Genomic DNA, 23323 nt, shown 5'->3' on the forward strand with positions numbered 1-23323 from the left:
AGCCTGGATGTAGGTATCTGTGCCCCCCAAAAGCCCTAAGCCCCCCCAGAATGCCTATAGCCTGGACGTAGGTATCTGTGTCTCCTACAATACCACTAAGCCACACCCCCCAGGGACCCCTCCAGGACATACATAAGTATCTGTGCTTCTCACCAAGTCCCTACACCCCCAGGGATCACTGTGCTCACCACAACCCCCTAAGCGTCCAGGGACCTCTCCAGCCCGGACGTAGATATTGGTGTCCTCCACGAAGCCCTTAATCCCCACCAGGACCTCTACAGCCTGGACGCAAGTAACTATGCCCCTCACAACCCCCCAAACTCTCCCAGGGTACCGCCCATACTGGATGTAGGTATCTGTGACCCTACGAACCCCCGTAAGCCCTCGAGGGATCTATACAGCCTCCACGTAGGTGTGATGCTCTGTGCATTACCCTGTGTGGCCACACAGTGTCACTCTTCCGCCATGCGGGGAAATGCTCTGTGCATTACCCTGTGTGTCCACACGGTGTCACTGTTGCTCCATGAAGGAAATGCTCTGTGCATTACCCTATGTGGCCACACGGTGCCACTGTTGCTCGATGCAGGAAATGCTCTGTGCATTACCCTGTGTGGCCACACGGAGTCACTGTTGCTCCATGCGGGAAATGCTCTGGGCATTACTGTGATGGAGTGGGGACTGTCTGTGTCGGGGATGGGAGAGCAGGGGGTGACTTTAGGTGAGGGACAGGACCTAAGCCTGTAACTCGAGCTAGGCAGGGCTGAGAGGATCAGCACCTTTGCCCGGGAAGCTGGACACAGGAAGGGTTCGGCTGGAGGGAGTTAGTTCAGTTTTGGTTTGGCGCTGGGTAGTTGGAATTCAGAGAATCTCAAACTGGGAACTAAGCTTCCTGAACCCCCAGAAGGACTCGACTGACGGGTCCTGGTTGTGCCCCAAAGCCCTGCTGTATCCTTCGTTCCTGTTGGCCAAAACAACCCTCTGTTTTACTGGCTGGCTGAGTCACTGTGTGTCCCTGGAAGAAGGGTGCAGGGCCAGATTCCACCACACTCCATGACACCCCCTAAGCCCTTCTGGGACCGCTGCAGCTGGGACGTAGGTATCTGTAACCCCCACCAAACCCCTGAGCCCCCCAGGGACCCCTACAGCCTGGACCCAGATCTCTGTGCCCCCCAGGAACCCCCTAAAACCCCCAGGGACCCCTTCAGCCTATACATAGGTGGAACCCATATGCCAGGTTGAATTGATAGCAGCAAGGACTGGGTTCAATACATAGGGGTCCCTTCCCTATTACGTAATGCAAAACAGCTCGATCCCTCACCCAGTGACATGGGAAAATTTTACATACGCACCCCTAGGTGCCTCAAAGAGGCAATACTTCCCCTGTCGCAATCATATAGTCTGGGCATAGCAGAAAATGTTTAATAACGTGAGATAAACAACATAGCATTAAATTTGGAAAACACCTCAACTAGGCCGTGTCCTTTTCCCTGGGCTCTAGAGTCTAGCAATCCCCAAATCACCCCAAGACTCCAAAGTACAGTACTCAAATATTTCAAGACTGCAGCAACCCCATAATCACCCACAGTCCCGCAGCCCCAGAGTTCAAGAGTCTATCTGCCGGGTTTTCCCCCCTGCCAGCCTGGGTAGAAAGGGGCACCTTACGTGGTCCACTGCTGTCTGCCCTGCCTCTCCATGGGATTCTGCTTCTACCTTCCCCACAAACTGCTCAGCTTAGTCCACCAGCTTCTCTGCTCCACCAGTCAACCTGTGATCTGCTCCAGCTGTCTCCAAAAACTGCTTAGCTTAGTTCATTCTGTGAGCCATTCCAAGTGTTTCACAACCTGCTCTTCTATATCAGCTGCTTTGCAATATAGTTTCAAACTCCCCCACTAATTAACACAGCACTTCAATGACTTCAGGTCAGGAACCTCGATCTTCAGTTATTAAAAAATTCAACAACCAGCTCTATTATTCAACTGTTAAAAAAAAGAAGTTGTAATTGGTGTTTCTGGCTCACCCAAGGAGCCCATTCCCTTGTCTAGTAAGTGCCACTCAACTGATGGTGAGAATCCCTGTCTCAAAGCTGTTTCACAGTTTCTCATCCACACAATCAGGATGACAACACTCCACATCTCACACCCCAACAACAAATAAACTGGGAATACCATAGCTGCCAAAGTAACCATCCCATGCTGCCGTGGCCGTGTCATGCATGGTGGGTGTGTCTATGCAAACATGATCAGACCCTGAAATTCTTTTCCACACTTGCCATAATTCACCACCAGATGTGAGGGTAGAGTTCATCCTGCTTCTGCTTATATAGGTATCTGTGCCCCCCACAACCCCCTAATCCCACCAGGACCCATCTAGCCTGGATAATGGTATCTGTGCTCTCCACAAACCTCTAAGCCCCGCAGGGAACCCACAAGCCCAGATGTAGGCATCTGTGTGCGCCACACACCCCCTAATACCCACAGGACCCTTCCAGACTGTAGGTAGGTATCTGTGACCCCTAGAGCCCCACAAAGTCCCTCGGGACCCCTACAGCATGGATGTTTGTATCTGTGACCGACAAAAACCGCCTAAGCTACCCAGGGCCATCTACCATCAGGATGTAGGTATCTGTTCCCCCCCGCAAACACACCTAATCCCCCCGGAACCCCTCCAGCTTAGATGTAGGTATCTCTGACCCCACGAATCCGCTAAGACATGACAGAGCCCCTCCAGCATCGACATAGGTATCTGTGCCCACACAACCCTCCTAAGAACCCCAAAACCCCTCCAGCCTAGACGCAGCTATCTGTGCCCAGCATGAACCCCCTAAGGTCCCTAGGACCCCTTTGCCTGGATAAATGTATCTGTGCCCCTTACAAACCCCTAAGCCCCCCCCAGGATCCCTATAGCCTGGACGTAGATATCTGTGCACCCTCACGAACCCACTGATCCTCCCAGCGACCCCTACAGCATGGAAGTAGGTATCTGTACCCCAAAATACCCCAAAGCAACCCCAGGACCCCTACAGCCTCGAGATAGGTATCTGTGCCCCCCCACAACTCCCTAATACCCCCAGAAGTCCTCCAGCCTGGACATAGATATTTGTGACTTCCAGGAACCCCCAAAGCCCTCCCCAGGACTTCTCCAGTCCCTACATAGGTATCTCTGCCTCCCCACCAGCCTTCTAAGACCCATAGGACCCCAACCAGCCTGGTTATAGCTATGTGTACGCCACACAAACCCCCTAAGATCCCCAGGGCCCCCTCCAACTGGTACGTAGGTATCTGCGAAACCACAACCCCTTAAGTCCCCCAGGGACCCCTCCAGACCATACGTAGGTTTCTGTGACCCTTACCAACTCCTTAAACCCCCAGGGACCACTACAGCCAGGACGTATGTATCTATGCTCACCACAACCCCCTAAGCCATCCAGGGAACTCTCTAGCCCTGACGTAGATATTTGTGCCCCTCATGAAGCCCCTAATGCCCACCAGAACGTCTCCAGCCTGGACGTAGCTATCTGTGCCCCCCACGACCCCTAAGCCCCCCAGGGATCTCTACAGCCTCTACATAGGAGTGATGCTCTGTGCATTACCCTGCGTGGCCACATGGAGTCACTGTTGCTCCATATGAGAAATGTTCTGTGTGTTACCGTGCGGGGCCACATGGTGTCACTGTTGCTCCATGTGGGAAATGCTCTGTGCATTACTGTGATGGAGTAGGGATTGTCCGTGTGGGGGATGGGAGAGCAGCGGATGACTTTAGGACCAGACACGTGCTCAGCCTGTAACCTGAGCTAGGCGGGGGGAGGATCAGCACCTTTGCCCGGGAAGCTGGACACAGGAAATTGCCAGCTGGAGGGAGTTGGGTTAGTTCAGTTTCAGTTTTAGTCTCGGTGGTTGGAATTCAGGGATTCCCAAACTGGGAACTAAGTTTCCTGAACCCCTAGAAGGACTTGATTGTGGGGTCCTGCTTGTGTCTCCAAGCTCTGCTGTATCCTTCGCTCCTGTTGTCCAATAAATCTTCTGTTTTACTGGCTGGCTGAGAGTCACTGTGAGTCCCAGGAAGAGGGGTGCAGGACCGGACTCCCCCACACTCTGTGACAGACCCTAAGCCCCTCCGAGACCCCTCCAGCCTGAACTTAGGTATCTGTGCCCCCTCAAAACTCCCTAAGCCCCCGAGGGATCTATACAGCCAGAATATTGGTATCTGTACCCCATATAGACTCCATAAGCCCCCTGGGACACTCCAGTGTGCACGTAGGTATATGTGCCCCTCAGAAACCCTCTAAGCCCCCAGGAACCCCTACAGCCTGGACATAGGTATTTACACTCCCACAACCCCCCTTATCCCCCCCTCCCAGGACATCTACAATATGGACGTAGATATCTGTGCCCCTTACGAAACCTCTAAATCCCCCTGGGAACGATACAGCCTGGACATACGTATCTGTGCCCACTCGAACCCCTAAAACCCACTGGTACCCCTACAGCCTGGACATAGGTGTCTTTGGCTCCCACAAATCCCCTAAGACTCCCAGGATGCCTCCAGCCTGGACGTAGGTATCCTTGCCCCCCACTAGCCCCCTAAGCCTCCCTGGTAACCCTACAGCCTGGATGTAGTAATATGTGCCCCCCACGAACCCTCTAAGCCCCCCTGGGACCCCTAGAGCATGGAGATTGGTATCTGTGTCCCCCAAAACTCTCTAAGCCCCCCAGGGACCCTTATGGCCTGGACGTAGGTATCTGTGCACCCCAAGGCCCCTAAGATCCCCCGGACCCCTGCAGCCTGGATATATGTGTCACGGTGCTGCCCGTGGGAGCCAGCTCAGCTCCCTCAATCAGAGTGAATTGCAAACAAAACAAGGCAGACAAATCCCAAACGCTGGTGGTTATTTCAATACTTAGATTTACCAAGCCAGCACAAAACAGCTTCTGTAGTATCTCACTGGTTACTTAGAAGTTTAAACCACGCAGTTCCCTTAAAATACCCAGCCTCAGGCCTCCGTACAGACACACCTGTTGGATATGATGATGATTCCTGAAAATCTTACTTCATCATATAAAAGAAAAGATTCTTCCGATCCCAAAGGATCAGCCACATAACCAGGTTCAATTATAACTTAGATTTTACCTAAAATACATGCTATAGCCAATTCTTATTAACTAAGCTAAAATTAATTAGAAAAGGAAAGAGAGAGAGTGTTGATTAAAATATTAGTAGACATATAGACTTGAATTCAATTTTTGAGGTTCAGATACAAAGTAGACATGAGCTTGTAGTTGCCAAAAGTCCTTTTAGAAATAGTCCATAGATTATAATCCAATGTCCATATTCAGGGTGGCTCTAGTCAATGACTGGGGATCTCAATCCTTGTGGCTTAAGGTTTCCCCCTCTTGAAACCCAAAGCAGATCTGAGATGAAGAAGGATCGTGTCCCAGGTTCTTATACATTTACAGCAGCCTTTCAGCCTGAGAAAACAATAGGCTTAACTCTTCTTCCAAACATCCTGGCAATTAGAACATCCATCAAACAGTTCAGATACAGATTACCACAACCTTCAAACAGACACAGACTATAATACCATTTAACTCAAGTATCATCATAAATGTTAATATTCTTTTTTTGCTCTTTGAATTAAAACTATAGCAATAGACAAGACTTGTTTGATGACATCACAAGACCTGAGCAAACACCTCCCCTTCTACCTTTAACACTGCAGACTTGCATTTCAAAGCTCTATTCATTTACATATCTTGTAAACCAGGTTTTAAGGTTCACCCACGGGTCAGGTCAGTCGGTGAGGTGAGTTAATTAACTCTTTCTGGCCCTGTCACCTTTGAGTGAGATATTAGATTATACTTATAATGTCACAGTCACGGTGAGCTGACTGCTGCAGCTCCCCGTAGATTCTGCCTGCGCCTCTCATCGAGCTGGAGTACAGCAGTCGAGGGGAGAGCACTCAATGCATTGCATCTACACTAGACGTGATACATCAACCCCCGCTGGATCGATCGCTGCCCACCGATTCGGCAGGTGGTATACACATACCCCGAGTATCTGGTGATCGGAGCTGGACCCCCGAGGGGGACACATTGAAGGAACTCAGGGATTAAGGTGCCTCTATTGTCAACTGTCAGGGCTGCTGTGGCTCAGAGGAGGGTGCTTGACTGCCTGGCAGGATTAGGCACCGCAAGCCTTGGAGGTGGGAGGGGTAAAGCGGCCACGGCGTGCTCGGGGTGCTCGTGCTCGGAGCAGGGGTGAGCTGGGGCAAGGGAGTTGCCGCAGGGCAGAGCAGGAGAGTTGTCACAAGAGGGCAGCCTCAGGGTGAAGGGGGGAGCTGCCACGAGTGGGGCTCCTCAGGGCAGGGGTGCGGGGGGGGAAGGTGCAAGGTGGAAGTTTCGCCTAGGGCATGAAACTTCCTTGCACCGGCCCTGCCCCACGTCCTACCTGCAGCCAGCCCTGCACCTCCTGCCCTGCCCTGCTGGCAGTCAGCCTCTGTCTCCAGCCAGCCCTGCACCTTCTGCTTTGCCTGCACCAGCCGCATCCTCCCTGCCCTGTCTCCAGCCAACCCCTGATGCACCCCCCTGCCTGAAGCCAGCCAGCCCCGCAGCCCATGCCCTGCCTGAAGCCAGACCCTACCTCCAGCCTACCCCACATCCACTGGTGCCCTGCACCTCCCAGGGCAGTAACCCTGCACATCTGCTTCAATGATGGGGGCAGGGAGCAGCTGGGACCCACACATGTGCACACCCTAGGATGACCAGACAGCAAGTGTGAAAAATAGGGATGGCGTGGGGGGTAATAGGATCCTAGATAAGAAAAAGACCCCAAAATTCGGACTGTCGCTATAAAATTGGGACATCTGGTCACCATAGCACACCCCCAGGACTCCTGAGTTCCATTGCTGGGTTTCCTATTGGTTCCTCTGCTGGTTGTTTTCCTTTTCCTGGGGGACTTTGGGCAAGTTGGCCCCCCTCTCGGGCTCTGTCCCCAGTAGTCAAATGGGGATTTCATACTTTCCCGCTATTGGAAAGTGCTGGGAGAATCCCCCAGCAAAATCTGCTCTGACAGTGCTAAGCAGCATCTGACCAATCAAGGTCGGAGCTCACTGCCCAGGAGGAGTGTTTGGCTCTGGGGTTTCACTTCAGCCCAGTGTAGAGAGAGAGCCCTAACCATGGAGTTTGGCTCAAGAAGACCAAGTCTCCAAATTGTTAAGGGTGTTTTGAATTTCAATCCTGTGCTCCAAAGTGCTTGGTGTCAGTTGTAAACTCTAGGAGCATGCTCTCCACTGCATTTTCCAAATCATTCATGAAAATATAGAATAGTACCTGACACCGGACTTATCCCTGCCAGACCCACTAGGTTCACCCTCCCCGTTGGGCAGCTAAACATGGAGAAGGGCTCCTGGAGTCTTGGCTTTCAACCAGCTCTGCACCCACATTACACTGATTGCAGCTGGACTACATTTCCCTCGTTTGCTTCTGAGAATGTCCTACGGGACTGTGTCAAAAGCCTTAGTAACACCAAGCTAGATCCCATCTATTGTTTACTCACCTCTACCAGGCCCAGAACCCTGCCAAAGAAGGAAAGAGGATTGGTTTGGAATGATTTGTTCTTGACACATCCACGCTCACTAGTCATAAGAACCAAATCATCCTGTAGGTGCTGCTGACAAACTGAGTGTTTAAGAATGTATTGCAGGATCTCTCCAGCTATGGCAGTCAAGCTAGCTAGTCTGTAAGTCCCAGAGGTCTTTTTGTTCCCCTTTGAAAGATAGGTCCTGTCTTGTTCATGGATGGGAAGATGTTCTTTTTCAGGGGTCTCAGACAAGAACTGGGGCACAACACCTGGTTTGTTAAGGCCACAAAAACGGAGGCAGCAACCTCTTCTCTGCTGCTGGCAGAGAACCACAGGTACCTAAAAGACAGGGACTCACATCTTTGAATGGGCTATAAAAAGGCAGTGATTAATAAGTTGGCCCCGATCATTTCTTGTTTCCACAGACCAGACTTTTTAGCAAACTTTAGAATTCCTTGGTGCTAAACACTGTGAAACTCCCCTTTCTCCTTCACAGAGGGCTTTAACGCCCCTTATCTCACTTGGGCTCTAAACTGCCCGTAGTTCGAGAACTGTTCCTGTTCCCATTGGACAGATGGGAGAAGGGAAGTGACCTACCCAAGGCCTACACAACAAGGCGATGGCAGAGCCAGAAAGAGAAGCAACCAGTTCTGACTCCTGTTCTAACAGATGAAAACACCCCAGAGCCCAGGAATCGAGATGGTGGGAAAATTTCATTCAAACCGTTTCTGTCCGAAAACCCCATTTAGACTAAACCAGTTTGTTTCTCAAAATCATAACAAGTGGGATGAAAGATCTTTGCAAAAATATTTTGTTGCAAAACAAAAGCATCTCCTCTTTGTCAGAGTGTGTGAAATTGTCTCCTCGCACACAAAGAGGAGACACTTACATCTCAACCATTAGATAAGATACTTCAATCTGTGCTAAGTCGTTGCTACTATTAACAATTTCAAAATAAAAAAATACAAATAAAATAGACTATTTCAGCTAATCTATTATTTCATAATCTGATCTGAGTAAACATGATGGGAAACTTCATATTATGCAGTACTTCTAGTGACACTCCCAAATGGATCCGCATCCTTCACCCACCATGAGGTAGGTAAGAGCGGATCATTATTATTTCTACTTGAAAGAGGGAGAAGCTAAGGCTGAGAAAGGAGAATTCACTTGTCTTAGGTCACACAGCCCGTCAGAGGCAGTGTTGGGAATAGGACCGAAGAGCCCTGATTTTCAAACAAACCATCGAATCTTGAATTTCAGACATTGAATGACCTGAATACTGTGCTCTCAGATGAGCTCCAGACCAACAACAGTGCACAGTAATTATTCAGCAAGTATTTGAGAACTGCAATGTTAGAGGGAATCATCAACTGCTCAGAGACAATTAATGCAGAAAAGCAGTAAAATTAATCAAAGACAGAACTGGTTCTGACTTATTTACTTGATCTTAAAAGAGAACAACAAGGACCTGAGTCTCCTCCCTATCAATAACCCCCTGCTCAGTCAATCAGGGTAGAGACTGAGGACGGGAGGCTGAGGGTTCTCACCAGAGAGCTCAAAGGATGGCCCAGGTCACCGGTGGGGATCACTGCCCGAGCACTATTTCAGTCCCACATTTTTGGGTGGACCTTCCATAGTGGGAGCTGCAGAGGACTTCCCTGCAACACACACACACAACCCTCCGTCCTGTTGTTGGGAAAGGAACAGGAGAAAGGACAAAAGAAGCAAGAGAAGAAGAGGAGGGAGGGATGGAGGAAGAGGTGAAACAAAAAGGACAAACCCTAATGTCCCCAGTGATTCTAAGGGACAAAATCCCAGGTGCGCAATAAAATTCTGCCTCCTTAAGCTCGTGTTTTCCATCCCTAGAATTCACTTGTCACCAGATAGATCAGACTGAACAGGTTTCAAACCTCCAGGAGGCTCTTACCTTCTAAACAGGGACGGCTGTTTTCTAGTAAAATCACTGAAAGGGAAGGAGGAAACTCGAAAGAGATTCCTCCTGGCGCTCACGTCCATGACCCCAAATAATCTCTCAGTCCTCAAAGAGAGACCTGGAGAAGGAAAAGTGCTGAAGCAAAGAAACAGAGGTTTCTGAGATTTCTCTGGCCCCTCGCCCCTGTCCTGCCTGGCTGATGTCAGCATCTCTCTGTGAGGTGACCACCTCCCCACCACCTTTGACCAATAGTCTGAGATCCTGCAAAAGGCCTTTGTGATGTCACTGCCACACCCCTCCCTTGCTGGGCTAATGTCCTGCCCCTGGCCAGGCACTTTGAAGGTTTGAGCTACTCCCTGTGGATCACCCCACTCAAGGAGCGTTCGTTCTAGGCAGCAAGCCGGCTAGACAGGAAAACATCAGACGCTGCTCCCAATGCTACACTCAGTTTTTCAGAAATTAGTCGACTTCATGGTCAGAAGAAACCATTAGAGCGTCTAACCTGCATATCACAGGCCTCCGGTATGACACAACAGCTACTTTGGGGGCAAACACATTTCAGAAAGGCATCTAGTCTTCATTAAATGACATCAGGAGATGGTGAATCCACCACTTTCCTTGGTAGCTTGTTCCTGTGGTGAATCATTATCGCTGTTGACTATTGTGCCTTAGTTGTAATATTAATTTGTCTCTTTTCACTTTCCAGCCATTGGGTCTTGTTATGCCTTTCTCTGCTCCATTCAAGAGCCCATAAATACCCAATCTTTTCTCTCCATTAAGGCACTTCAACACTTCAATGAAATCACCTTTCAATCTTCTTTTGATAAGCTAAACAGGTTGAGCTCTTTCAATAGCTCACTGGAAGGCATTTTTCTCCAGCCTTCAGAACATTTGGTGGCTCTTTGCTGCCCTAGCTCCAATTTCACAATATCTTTTTCAAATGAGGACACCAAAACTGGAGGCAGTATAAAGGTTGTATAAAGGTAAAATTAAACAGGTTGCAGAGGAGTTTTTTTTAATTTCAGCTTTTGTTGCTAAAAATTTTGTCTCTCTGCGGTGAGAAAAAACACTCCCCGAATGCCAAAATTTGAGCCATGAAAAGCGGCAGTGTGAACAGCACTTCATAGGTGGAGCTGTGCTCCCGGTGACGAAGCTCCTGCCCCTCATTGGAGGTAGGTTGGCTTTGTTGCCAGGGAAGTTCTCTCCCAGCGAAAAGGACGGCCACACAGCGCACCTTACAATGGCATGGTTAGAGTGGCAAAGCTGCACCGTGGTAAGGTGCGCGGTGTAGACACAGCCTCAGAGCTGGGGAAAGCCAACAGGCACTGAGGAGCACAGGGTTCAGACAGAGACATCCGGTAGGAGAGGCACTATTCACAGGGTTTCTCTATAGCCTAGTAAGGTGGAGAGGATGGAAGATGATAATGTACAGGTAGGTTCTGATGAGAAACAGTGAAATGAAAGAGTCTCCCTCAATTACATCATGTAATAGCAGACAGCTAAAATGGGACACATTTTAGAAGTGCTTAAATACAAACACTAAATGTCTAAGTACTAAGACTGGTGAATTTGAGTGCCTGGTATTGAGTGACGATATTGATAGAATAGGCATCACAGAAACCCCTGCACCCCCTCCTGCACCCACATGGGGAGACTGACCTGTGTGCATGGAGCAGCTGGCATTGCTGCCCCCCACTCCTTCCTGGAACGCTGCTCATCTGGGCACCCCTAGGGGCTGTGGGATGTGCGGGCAAGAAATGAGATCATCCGAGCTCCCTGCATCCAGGTCACTTTCCTCAACCGGTCTGCATAGCGGGAGGGCAGAGAGCAGCAGCTTCTGATGCTCCCCTCACAGCACAGCCCAAGTGGGAAAAGTGACCAGGACGCATGGAGCACATAGGGTTGCTCCTTACTCCCCTCAAACCTCTATGGACCCATGGAGGAGCATTGGGGCAGGGGAGAGCAGTGAGCACCTTTGCACTGCCACACTGTGCACTTTGACTCCTGGAGCCCTGAGCGGCTATCGGGGGGCCCAACCCCTAAGGCCGGCCAGGCTCCGCAGAATGAGCAGCAGAAAACACAGAGACTGGCCACACACTGAGCAGTGGTAGCCTGAGCAGCTTGTAATGGAGGCTCAGGGAGGAGGGGTGTTATAACATTTTTTCCCAGATTTGGACCTTAGTGTCCAAAATATGGGTGTTAGCATGAAAACCTCCAAGCTTTGTTACCAGCTTGGACCTGGTAAAGCTGCCACCAGCCAGAGATTTATACAGTGCCTGGCTCACTGTGGTCTCCCCAAAACCTTCCCCGGGGGACCCTCATACTCAGATGCCTTGAGTCTCACAACAAAGTGGAATAAACCATTTCACTTCCCCCTCCTCCCCTCCAGGTGTTCCCTCCCTGGGTTCCTGGAGAGATATACAGAAGCAAGCTCCGTGAATCTAAACAGAGGGACTCCCCCCTCCCTGTTTCCAGTCCTAGAAATGGAAGTACCAAGATAGCTAATCTCTCTTCCCCCTTACCCAGAGGGTATGCAAAGTCAGGCTAGTAAATCTAACACAACGAGATTTTCCCCCTGACTTCTTCCTCCCACCAATTCCTTGGTGAGCTGCAGACTCAATTCCCTGGAGTCCCCACTAAAGAAAAAATCCAACAGGTCTTAAAAAGAAAGCTTTATATAAAAAGAAAGAAAAGGACATAAAAATGGTCTCTCTGTATTAAGGTGACAAATACAGGGTTATTTGCTTAAAAGAAAAAAATGAATAAACAGCCTTATCCAAAAAGAATACAATTTAAACATTCCAGCAACTACACACATGTAAATACAAAAAAAACCAATATAAACTTATTGTCTTATTATCTTTGTACTTACAACTTGGAAACAGAAGATTAGAAAGGCAGGAGATAGAAAAATCACTCTCATAGCCGAGACGCCACAGACACAAGACAAAGAACAAAGAACTCACACACAAACTTCCCTCCACCCAGATTTGAAAAAGTCTTGTTTCCTGATTGGTCCTCTGGTCAGGTGTTTTAGATTACTGGTGTTACCCCTTTATAGGTAAAAGAACATTAATCCTTAGCTATCTGTTTATGACAAGGGGGCTCAGCTTCCCCAAATCTTGCACTGCCAAGGGGACAGTGGGGCCCATGATCAGGGGCCCTGGCCAAGTTAGGTCCCCCTGGAAAAGTCTCCCCTATGTCAGCCTCAGGGCTGGAGGAGCTCCCACTCCCTGCTACAGCCCGGGGGCTGCAGCACGGGCACAGAGCTTCTCTGGTCTCAGGGCCACAGCGGGGCAGGGGTAAAGGAGTGATATGGTGCGGCTGGTGGGGGAAGGGGTGGAACAGAGGTGACAGTGGATGGGGCCATGGGTGGAAGGGGGTAGAGCCACAGACAGAAGGTAGGCGCATGGTTCTGGTGCTGGGGCCCCCACACTTGTTCTCCCTTTCCCGGGGGTTTGGCATCACTAGCCCCGGCTTAGCGAGTAGGGTTCAGTGGTCCCCATAATGTGGGGTGTGACTCCTATGGGGACACAGAGGAACATTCATGGGGGCAACTCAGGACCTGAGCCAGCCCACATAGAGGGCAGGGAAGGAGCACCACTCTGCCACAGCTCTTCCCCAACCCCACCCTCAGCCTGAGACTCTGGCTCCCAGCCCGGCGTCGACCCCTTTACCCCTGTCTGCACCCCATTCCCCAGCAAGCAACAGCCCCACTCCTCCCAGCCCCGGTTCTTGACCGTGGCTTCCGAGGGGCCACAGCCATGGCTAAGAGGGCACAATGTGAAATGTTTGGGGACCACTGGTTTAGGGTGACGTCCTCAATCACTTCTCTGCAGTCCAATAAAAGCTATTCCTCACTCACCTACCCCTCCATCAGGACGGACTAGGTATGTTCTGCTGCCCTTCACTCATACAGGAAGGAGAATAACATTTCATTCCATTCAATCCTAAAGTGATTTGTAACCCAAGACCATCCCAAACTGGTCATTTTGGGGTAGAGGCCCCACCATGCTGCATAGCTAGGCAGAGTAGGTGTGTCTGTGCAAACACGATCTGTTCCTGAAGTCTTTCCCCAGCTCCTCACTAGGTGAGAGAGGGGAGCTCATTCAGACCCTGCTTACGCTTAGTATTTAAAAACTCCTGTGTCCCTATCTCTGCCGGCCTTAGATTTCTCCTCCTGTCCGTTTTTTGACAGCTTGGATGAGGTGACCGAGTCGTTAAGGTGATGGACTGCTATGCCATTATGCTCTGCCTGCATGGGTTCAAATCCCATTTTCACCAGAGGCATTTAGTCTTCACCCTCCTTTATAGACAACCATCTGCCCCTTTGGTACAATAACAAATCAAACAATGTTGCTTTTGTGTTACCAAAAATTGGGTCCGTTAGTAAGTTTAGAAAGGACTAATAATGCCCCTTCCCCCCAGAGTTTGGCAGAAAGCAGCACATTTATTAGCTTGATAGCTAAGCTCAAAAGAAGGGATGGGGAAGGGTGTCACACTCATACTCACGCTCCCAGGACAGACTTGGTAGTGGAGATGTCAGGATCCTTTAAGGTAAGTGTCCCACAGCGCAGCGATGGACGGTGCGATGAAGATCAGTCTCCCTGAGGTAGAATAGAATGTAACACAGCGAACCACTGGCCAGATGGGCAGGGTGAAGGGCATTCACTGGAGGTACAAAGGAGAGTGGGAAAGCCACTTCACAGGCATTCAAAGAGGGAAAGGACACAAGCTGTGGGAGCGGGGGAGTTTAACAGACCTTCTGAGCATACAGGTTATAGAGAGCATACAGATCACTGCTGCTCTTACAACATGATAAGTTCTCAAGCAGCATGTTTCTTACTTTGCCCATCTGTCAATTTTGATGATTATTGATGGAAATATTTTGCCATTGGGTTGTGTGTTTACACAGAAAATGAAATTTACCAACAAATATGCAATTCTTCCAAGCCTGCCTAGTCTGAAGTTGATGGGTTTAGAGGGACACATTCACTCTTCCAGCTCCTCATACCAGGCCTGTGCTCTCCAGGTTGTCAACTTCCCGCAATGCTGGGATCCTTCCCTCACCTCCCCCCAAACCACTGCCCCACCGCCACTTCTGGGGTCCCCTCCCCACACTGTCTAACTCCCCTGCTGGCAGGATCCCTTCCTGTTCCTTTCATTTCCTGCCTTCACTCTGGGCAAAAGCTCTGCACTCTTCCCACACCAGAAGTTGAACCCAGGCCACCTGGGTGAAAACCAGGAATCCTGACCACTAGCCCATATGGGCCAATTGTTGCATCTGACGAAGTGGGTATTCACCCACGACCGCCCATGCTCCAATACGTCTGTTAGTCTATAAGGTGCCACTGGATTCTTGGCTGCTTTTATTACTACAATTCAGACCTTGGCTACACTGGAGAGTTACAGTGCAGGTGGTGGCTTTACAGCGCTGTAACTTACTCCCCATCCACACTGGCAAGGCACATACAGCGCTGTATCACCCTGGCTACAGTGCTGCATGTGCTCCACCTCGATGAGAGGAATAAAGAGAACAGAGCTGGTGATGCAGTGCTGAGGTGCCAGTGTAAACAGTGATTAATCTTACTACGCTGTCACTGACCTCCGGAACCTTCCCATAATGCTTTTAAGTAGAGATAACGCTCTTTGTTTTGGTGTGAGCTCAAGGCTCCTGGAGCTGCTTATCTAAAAACCAAACACAGTTACTGTTTGCAGTGAATGAGCAGAGGCAGGGGGATCCCTTTGGAACGCCCACAGCTGGCGTTTGCTTGAGGAGAGAAGCAGCCGGGTGGACACGGCGGGGGTGTATGTTTTGGATCAGCGGCTTATCTGGTATATGAGGAAAAAAACAAAGGTGGCTATTTGCATTTAGTGAATGAGAGAGGGGTGGGAGAGGAGGCTTGAACTTGCCAGGCAGGGAGCTGACACAGTGTCAGCTCCAAAAATCCACTCGCTCTGTCTCCCCCACGTTCTGTGTCACATTCCACCCCACCCTCCTCTTTTGAAAAGCACATTGCAGCCACTTGAACGCTGGGATAGCTGCCCATAATGCACCACTCCCAACAGCGCTGCAAATGTGGCCATGACAGTGTGCTGGTAGCTGTCAGTGTGTCCACACTGCAGCACTTTCCCTGCACAGCTGTAGGAAGACACCTTTAACTCCCAGCGCTGGACAGCTGGAAGTGTAGCCAAATCCTCTCTAAGCCGACCCCTTATGAGAACAGCAGGGACTAGCATGACTAGATGTCCCGATTTTTGGGTCTTTTTCTTATATAGGTGCCTATTACCCCCACCCCCGTCCCAATTTTTCACATTTGCTGTCGGATCACCCTAGCAGGGGTTGCACACAGGGCTGCATTAACTTTCAGGTGCTGATGTTTCCCTCTCTCTATTCCCAGTGCCTGTGATCAGGAAACAGACATCAGGGCTCCCAGGTGCTGCACAGACCATGACTGAGATCAGACCCCATATTATGCAAGGTGCTGTACAATCCCTGGCCAACACTGAGACACCCAGGGGGTTACCCTCAATTTCCCTGAGCCTCTGCTGCCCAACTTCTGACTCCATCTGGATCAACTCCCCTTGCAAAAACCCACTTCTCCAAACAGTCCTTCTTTCCTTGCCCCCTGATTCTTGTTTCACACCCTGGGACCATCTCCTCTCTTTGTCTCTCCCCCTCCAGGTGAAGCAGAGATGGAGGCAACTTCAGCCACTGGAGTCAGCCTCAGCGAGCACTGCAGCCAGCCCTGGGGAGGGCGGGTGTTTGCAGACACAGGAAGGGAGCAGATGGGAGAAAGGGGTGCTGGGAAGAAGGCAGCAGGAGAACAAAGCTCACAGACCCAACATGGGGAAATTCCAGGGGGCGGGGCTCTGAAACATCCCAGGGGCGGGCAGCTCCTGGGGGCGGGGCTCTGGCTCAGCTCGGGGCCGGGGCAGCTCCTGGGGGCGGGTCTCTGGCACAACCCAGATTGGGGCTGCTCCTGGGAGAGGGGCTCTGGCCCAGCCTGGAGGCGGGGCAGCTCCTGGGGGCGGGGCTCTATCACAGAGCGGAGGCGGAGCAGTTTCTGGGGGCGGGGCTCTGGCTCAGATCGGGGGCGGGGCAGCTCCTGGGGTGGGGTTCTGGCTCAGATCGGGGGCGGGGCAGCTCCTGGGGGTGGGGTTCTGGCTCAGCTCGGGGGCGGGGCAGCTACTGGGGGCGGGGCTCTGGCACATTGTGACACGAAGCCCGGGCTGTGCAGCTGCTCGCTGGTTCTCCATGTACTGCCAGCAGCGCTGGAGCTGCCCGAGCCGGAGCGGAGCCGCTGTTCTCAACTGCAGCCAGGACTTGCCCCCGGCCCCGCTGGGATCCAGGTGGGGACAGAGACTGGGGCCCGGGGGTTCCCCTTGGTGTGGCTGGCGGGGGCAGGAGGGGAGAAGCCGGAGCTGCAGGCGGGGGAAGGGCGGTGGGACATTGTGACCCGGAGCCCCCGGGGAGTGAGAGGCGCTGGGGGGCGGGAAAGTGACTCTGCCCCAGGGAGCCTGGGAGAAGCCTTGGAGCCGCCTCGGCCCCAGTGGAGCTGCAGGAGGATCCGCCCGCGCCGCTGTTATGGGAGAGAGGGGAGGAGGGGCGGACCCCGGGCCGGGCCCAGGGGGTGTGGGGCCTGGGGCAGAGCCCGAGGCCCGGCGAGGGGCGGAGCCTGGGGCCCGGCGGGGGGGGCTGTGTATTAAATCGCTCCCCATAGCAATATGCTACTCCCGGGCACTGCGCATGCCCAGTAACAGCCGCTGAAGCCGCTGCCCTTCCCCCTGCCCGGACCAGCCGTAATGTTCCGCCGGGCGCTGCGGGCTGGGCTGGAGCGGGGCGGGGGAGTAACAGGGAGCGGGGAGGGCAGGCGCTGAGCAGGAAATTGATGGGCGGGGGGGGAGAGGCAGCTGGAGGCAGAGCCGGGGGGGGGCTAAAGGGCACAATCCGGGCTGGGGGGAGGAGCAGGAGTTGAGCTCAGGGGGAGGAGCTGGCAGAGCCCCCCCCCTTTTGTGTGTGTGGGGTGTCAGGGCGGGGAGAAGCCGGAGTTGCAGGGAGGGGGAGGTCACTGGCGGGGGGGGTAGATCTGTCTCTGTGCAGCCAGGACATTCGCGAGGTGAGGGGGGAAGTGAGTTAACTGGATCATGTCCCTGTTTTTGCCACTTCCTCCCACACACACATTCTCTCAAGATTTCCCCTTTTCTCTCTCATTATCACACGTGGCTATAAAATCCAGGGAGATTCTCCTCCCCCCCGCAATGATCAGCTCTTTAATTGCCCTTAATTTTCCCTTTTCTCTCCATACTTCTCAAATGTCAATTTAAAATCTCTCCGATGGGGGGTAGATTTTCCCACCCATTTTATCTGCAGCAATTTGTCCTTGTTTGGGTGGGAAATTGTTGCCCTGGGTCATTCCCCAGAACATGGCTGCCCCTGGAGTGGGATGGGATGAGGTTCCCGTTCTCTGCCAGGGCAGGGAAGGGAAGGGAGGAGCACATCTCCCATGGAGACTGCCCAGACCCCATTTCCCAATCCCCCTGCTGCCCCCTTCCATTGTCCCGGGAGCCTTCCAGCTCCCCCCCCCGCCGCTTAAATCAGCTCCTCAAAGGGCTCTGAGCTGCTCACGTGAATGGTTTGCCAGGGGCCGGAGGGGACCATCACATTCTCTTTATGTATTGGACAGTCATATAAAATCCAGTCCAACAGTCCCCCTTTTCCACTAGTTATTTAATAGCAACATCAAATCCCCTCCGATCTTGGTGGTTTTCTCTCATGTTATCAAATGTCGTTTGTGACAGGTTCTCTCTGCGTGTCTCAAAGATTGATATAAAATACCTCAAACATTTGCCCCACTTCTCTCTAGTTGTTTTATTTCTAATTGAATATGATGGGTTGTTTCCCAATGTGCTAAGATGCAGCCGCCTCTGGGGTGGATCCATGGTGGCCATTATTTGCTAGTGACAGCCCGTGGACCTTTCTTGCCCTCCAGGCCTTCCATTCTCCTGTTAAAGAAGCACCCCCCAGGCTCCCTCTGCCTGTGTGACTGGCCAGCAGGAGGTGGTGTTAACTTTCTAGCCACTTCTCACACTCTGTGAGGTAACACTTGCAGGGGCAGGGAAGGTGTCTGTGTGGGGAGATTGCAACTGAAGGGGCATTGTGATAGGGGGAGGCCTCTGGGTGACTGAGCAGGGGGTACCCTAGTCAGGTTGGTGGGTTGTGGAGGTTTGGGGTTTTGGGGGGGTGGTTGTGATGTGCCCTTCCCTGAGGCTATGGGTCCTGGAGGTGGGTATCGCTGGGGGCTTGGTGGCTGCAGAAAAGTGAGGGTGGGTGTCTCTTGGGGGGGCGGGACAGGGGGTTAGAGGGAGCCTGGTTCTGTGCCAGGGGCTCTGTCTGTGCTTCCCCTGCTGGTTCCTGGTTTTGTTGCCATACCCAGTGCATAGAGCTGGGGGAGGGGATCCCTGGCACTAGGTGAGGGCATGCCAGGGAAGCAGAGTGAGGGGTCCCACTGTAAAACATCAGGGGGTCACACTGGGCAGAGGAGGGGATCCCAGGCAAATGTCAGGGTAGATCGTTCTGGAGGGTGGGGAAGTTCCTAGGCAGGCAGTGAGGGACTGAGTTCCCAGTGGTGGGGGGGTCCCCTGAGTGGGTCCCTGGGGGCTCTTGGTGGGGGGAACCCTTTGGGATTCCCAACCTGGCAATCATGGTGTGGTGGGGGTTCTCTGGCCGGTGGAGCTTTGAGGGGTATCTGGGGTCCCTGGCCAGGGACTCTGGAGGCTGCGTCCCAGGGAATATCTGATGGGCTCCTGGCTGGGTTGTGTATGGGGCCCCTGGCTGGGGGGTCTGGGCTCTGGGTAGTACGGGGTGTCTGGGGGCTGCTGCTAACCATGATCCTTCTCTCTGGTCAACTTGTGCCAGAGTCCTGGCTCCTAGTCACCAGGTCACCAAGTCCATTCCCCAGTCACGTGCCCTGTCACTGTGATAACTTTCTGTCCACTTAGCAAACACTGTTAGTGTGAAATCACAGATTTTGCTTTTCTCCTCTTTTGAAAACTGCAGGAACTTTCGGTTTCGTTTGGAAAATTTGTGACCCCAGTCCTTGTCCTAGATCTGCGGGGGTGAGGGAGGTGTGAAGGGAGTCAGCACTGCACACGATGGTCTTTTCCACAGCATTCTGAACTCATTCTTTCTGAAATCCGGTGTCATTGAGACCATTGTTAATCCAGAGTCACTATATGGAAAGACAAGGAGTGATTCCAGATGGACAGTGGGGCAAATGAGATGAGCAATTCTCCCTGTGAGGAGGGGCTACCATCAGCTGCTCTCCCCAGAAAGTTAAAGGAGGGAAGATGCTCAAACGCTCTGTCCCTCTATGCTCAGGATATTGGGGTTCAGCTTCCTGGGTCAGATGCTGCAGCCTCCATTGTGATCTGGGAGACCAGGCTTGGCAGCTGCTGCTCCCCCAGTGGGGCTCTGTGCTGGGAAGTTACCTTAATTAAAGCTTCTTCTCTTCCCGGCCCAGGGGATGACTTTCTGCAGCTGGTCCTATCCCCCTAGGGCAGCGCTGGGCCCTGTTACTACTAAATTCTGAGCCAGAGTCTCCAGGTAACTGAAAGACCTCAGGAAATGTCCTAGGGTCTGACAATAAAGTGACTCTGCACAAACAACCCCACCTCATTTCTCCTTCCATTAGCGGTTGCCAGGAGGAAATCCAGCCATGGGAGAGCAAAGCCCCCAGGAATGGGACTATCCCAGCCAGAGGGGCAGGAAGAGAGGACAGGGGAAGGAGAGACTGAAAGGGGCAGTGGGAGAAATGAATGTGGGGGAGAGATTTCCAGCTCTCTAGTCCACCCAGACACATGTATTGCTGCATCCTGGGGCAGAACCACTTTCCAGTGAACAAAACAAGGATCAGACAGAGCAAAAGCCAGTTCCTGACTCCATATTTCCCCTGCTGGGGTGTGGCTGCCGTGGGGTCAGCGTCTGAGTGAATCACCCACAGTGACTCCTTTGGTTCTGCTCCTTTCTAGCCTTGTGTTCAGAGAAGGGGTGAGGGGAGAGAGAAGGGAGGTTAAAAATGTGTCTGTGGACTTAGCCTGTCAGGAGGGGCCAGGTCTAAATTCTAATAAACAGATTGAGCATTTCCCAGCATGACAGAATCTAGGGTGTCTGTCTGCAGGGAAAGGGCCTGGGGGAATTGTGATGTGAAATTAACTAAAACCGGTTCTGAAACGCCCACAACTGCCCTTCTCCCCCAGATAGGCTGCAGAATGTTTTGTTCCAGCTCATCCCAGCCTGGCGTGGGACAGGGAAGAGAAAAGGCTGCAGTGTAGTCAGTCCAGGTAGAGATTATCGAGGGGTTGCTGGTTGGTTCCTGCTGGAGGAAAGGGAGAGCAAATACACCAGAGGTGGGAAGGTTTGCAGAGTCTGGTTTGGAGGTTGGAGCGGGGCAGGAAATTCACAGCATGGGGAAAGGAGGAGACCAGGGTGTGGCAGACCTGCTGGGAGTTATTTACTAAGTGGCCTAGATTCTAGGAACAGACCCAGGAGGTTTGGAGGTGGAAATGCCCTAATTTGTGAAGAGAGAAAATAACCCACCTACATGGAGCTAGTCAAACTGACCAGACTCCTAGTGCTGGAGCCTGACCTCATTAACCATCAGCTGCTGTCAGATATAAAGGGGACACCCATGAGTCAGGCTTATTGGAGCTGCCTCTCCCTTCATATCCCGCTCCTCACAATGAGGAGGGTGTTGGGCATCCTACCAGCGAGCTCTCCCTGGACCCTGCTAGGGGCTCCATCTCCTGTATCAGTCAGTGGCTAGTAGGGGGGTGATGGATATGCTGGGAGAGATAAGGGGCTCTCTCTTCATCCCCTCACCCTGGCATTTGTGGATACTCTGAGCCAGGTCGAGGTGGGACTCTCCTGACTATGATCCACCCAGAGCTTCCATTTGATTCACTCCTCTCTTCCACAAATAGTGGGGCTGTGAGTGGGGCAGCAAGTCCTTAGTGTTGGACTCTTGCTCTTTCAGGGGCCGGAGACCTTCAAGGAGATGGCTATGTATTTCACCAGGGAAGAGTGGGTTCTGCTGGACCCCACTCAGAGAGCCCTCTACTGGGATATCATGCAGGAGAAGTATGAGACTGTGAGCTCGATGGGTAAGGGTTCCTGTCCCTTCTGTTCTTGGAAGGGGAAATGAAGAGTGAAGGTTCACGCCACCCCCACAATACCATCTGTACCCTGTCCTGTTTCAGCATCACCCCAATAGGCCAGTGACACACATACTGCCAGAGACCCTCCTCTGCTGCAGAACACTTTGGGAACAGAGCACAGGAGCCGTATTGCACAGTGTCAAATAGCTCCTGTTTGCTCAAGTGAAACTGGGGGTTAGGTCTGGCATAACTGTCCCATACCCCTAATCATTTTTGTTGCCCTTTTCTGAACCTTTTCCAATTCCAATATATCTATTTTTGAGATGGGGTGACATGTGCATGCAGTATTCAAGATGTGGGTGTATCATGGATTTATTTGCTGTTTTTACAAATATGATCTATGAGATATTCTGTCATATCTCTCCCTTTCTTAATTATTTCCTACATTATTCACTTTTTTTCACTGCTGCTGCACATTGAGTGGATGTTTTCAGAGAACTATCCGCAGTGACTCCAAGATCCATCTCTTGAGTGGAAACAACAAATTTAGACCCCATCATTTTGTATATATAGTTCGGATTGTGTTTTCCAATGGGCTGCACTATGTGCTATCCTGTCATCTAGTACTGCTGAGATCCTGGATTCAGTAATATCCCTGTCCTTCCTGTTCCCTTTCTCCACCGAACCCCGCCAGCCCATGCTTCCTGTTACCAGCTTCCCCAGGATTCTCGCACTGTCTCTGAACCTCTCTGACAGCAAGAAGCAGTGCCAGGGACACTTGCCCTCTGTCTGGAGTCTTCGATTTCTGGGACATGGATTTACTTTCTCTGTGTTGAAAGAGGCTCTGTCATAATGAGTGTCTGTGACGTTACCCAGAGTACAATCTGGACTGTTAAATAGCTGTCCCCTCAGTCCTCCAGCATGGGGTGCCTTTTCCACTGTTTTCCCGCGAGAACAGCCCCTCTTGGCCAATTAACACACAGTCTCCAGCATGTAACTCACTCCCAGCTTCACTGTATTGAGTGCTGCTAGACAGCCACTCATGAATTACACCTCAGGAGAAAACCAGCAAATTCTCAAGTGCCCAACTTTCCCCCAGAAATGTGCATCTTGCACTGTCCAGCACGCTACTGAACGACACAAGCTCATATGAAGTCTGTCATTTCATCAGCGAAAAATGACATGCACCAGCTTGTTATCCCAAACAGAGTTTCCAACACACTTCAATCCACACATACTGGTTAGATGAACAATAAACCAAGATTGTTAACTGCCAAAAACTAAAACTAGGCCCAGTCCATGAAAGGGGCACTCCCAGGAGAGACTGTATAAAGGCTGGAACATGAAACACCTTTGCAAACCTGAGACAGCTGCCTTGGGGACAATGACAGGGAGAATCCCCCAAAGTGACTCCTTTGTTTCTGCTCTTCTCTGGCCTCCGATTGTTCCTTCCAACGTGGAGTACTTTGCACTTGTCTCTACTGAATTTGATCCTATTTACTTCAGATCATTTCTCCCGTTTGTCCAGATCATTTTGAATTTTAATCCAATCCTCCAAAGCACTTACAACTCCTCCCAGCTTGGTGTTGTCCGCAAACTTGATACGTGTAAGAGAGAGACTGTTACTGGGAGGGTTTCCCCATGTGTCAGAGGGTT

General features: G+C 51.6%; 1 protein-coding gene across 1 annotated transcript in view; it reads left to right on the plus strand.

Annotated features, from left to right (window-relative positions):
* Positions 1–23323, plus strand: part of LOC127037812 (zinc finger protein 333-like) — a 1302204-nt gene that overhangs the window by 219911 nt on the left and 1058970 nt on the right. The window lies entirely within an intron of this gene.

Source organism: Gopherus flavomarginatus, chromosome 20 (genome assembly GCF_025201925.1).
Source record: "Gopherus flavomarginatus isolate rGopFla2 chromosome 20, rGopFla2.mat.asm, whole genome shotgun sequence".
NCBI classification, from domain to species: Eukaryota; Metazoa; Chordata; order Testudines; family Testudinidae; genus Gopherus; species Gopherus flavomarginatus.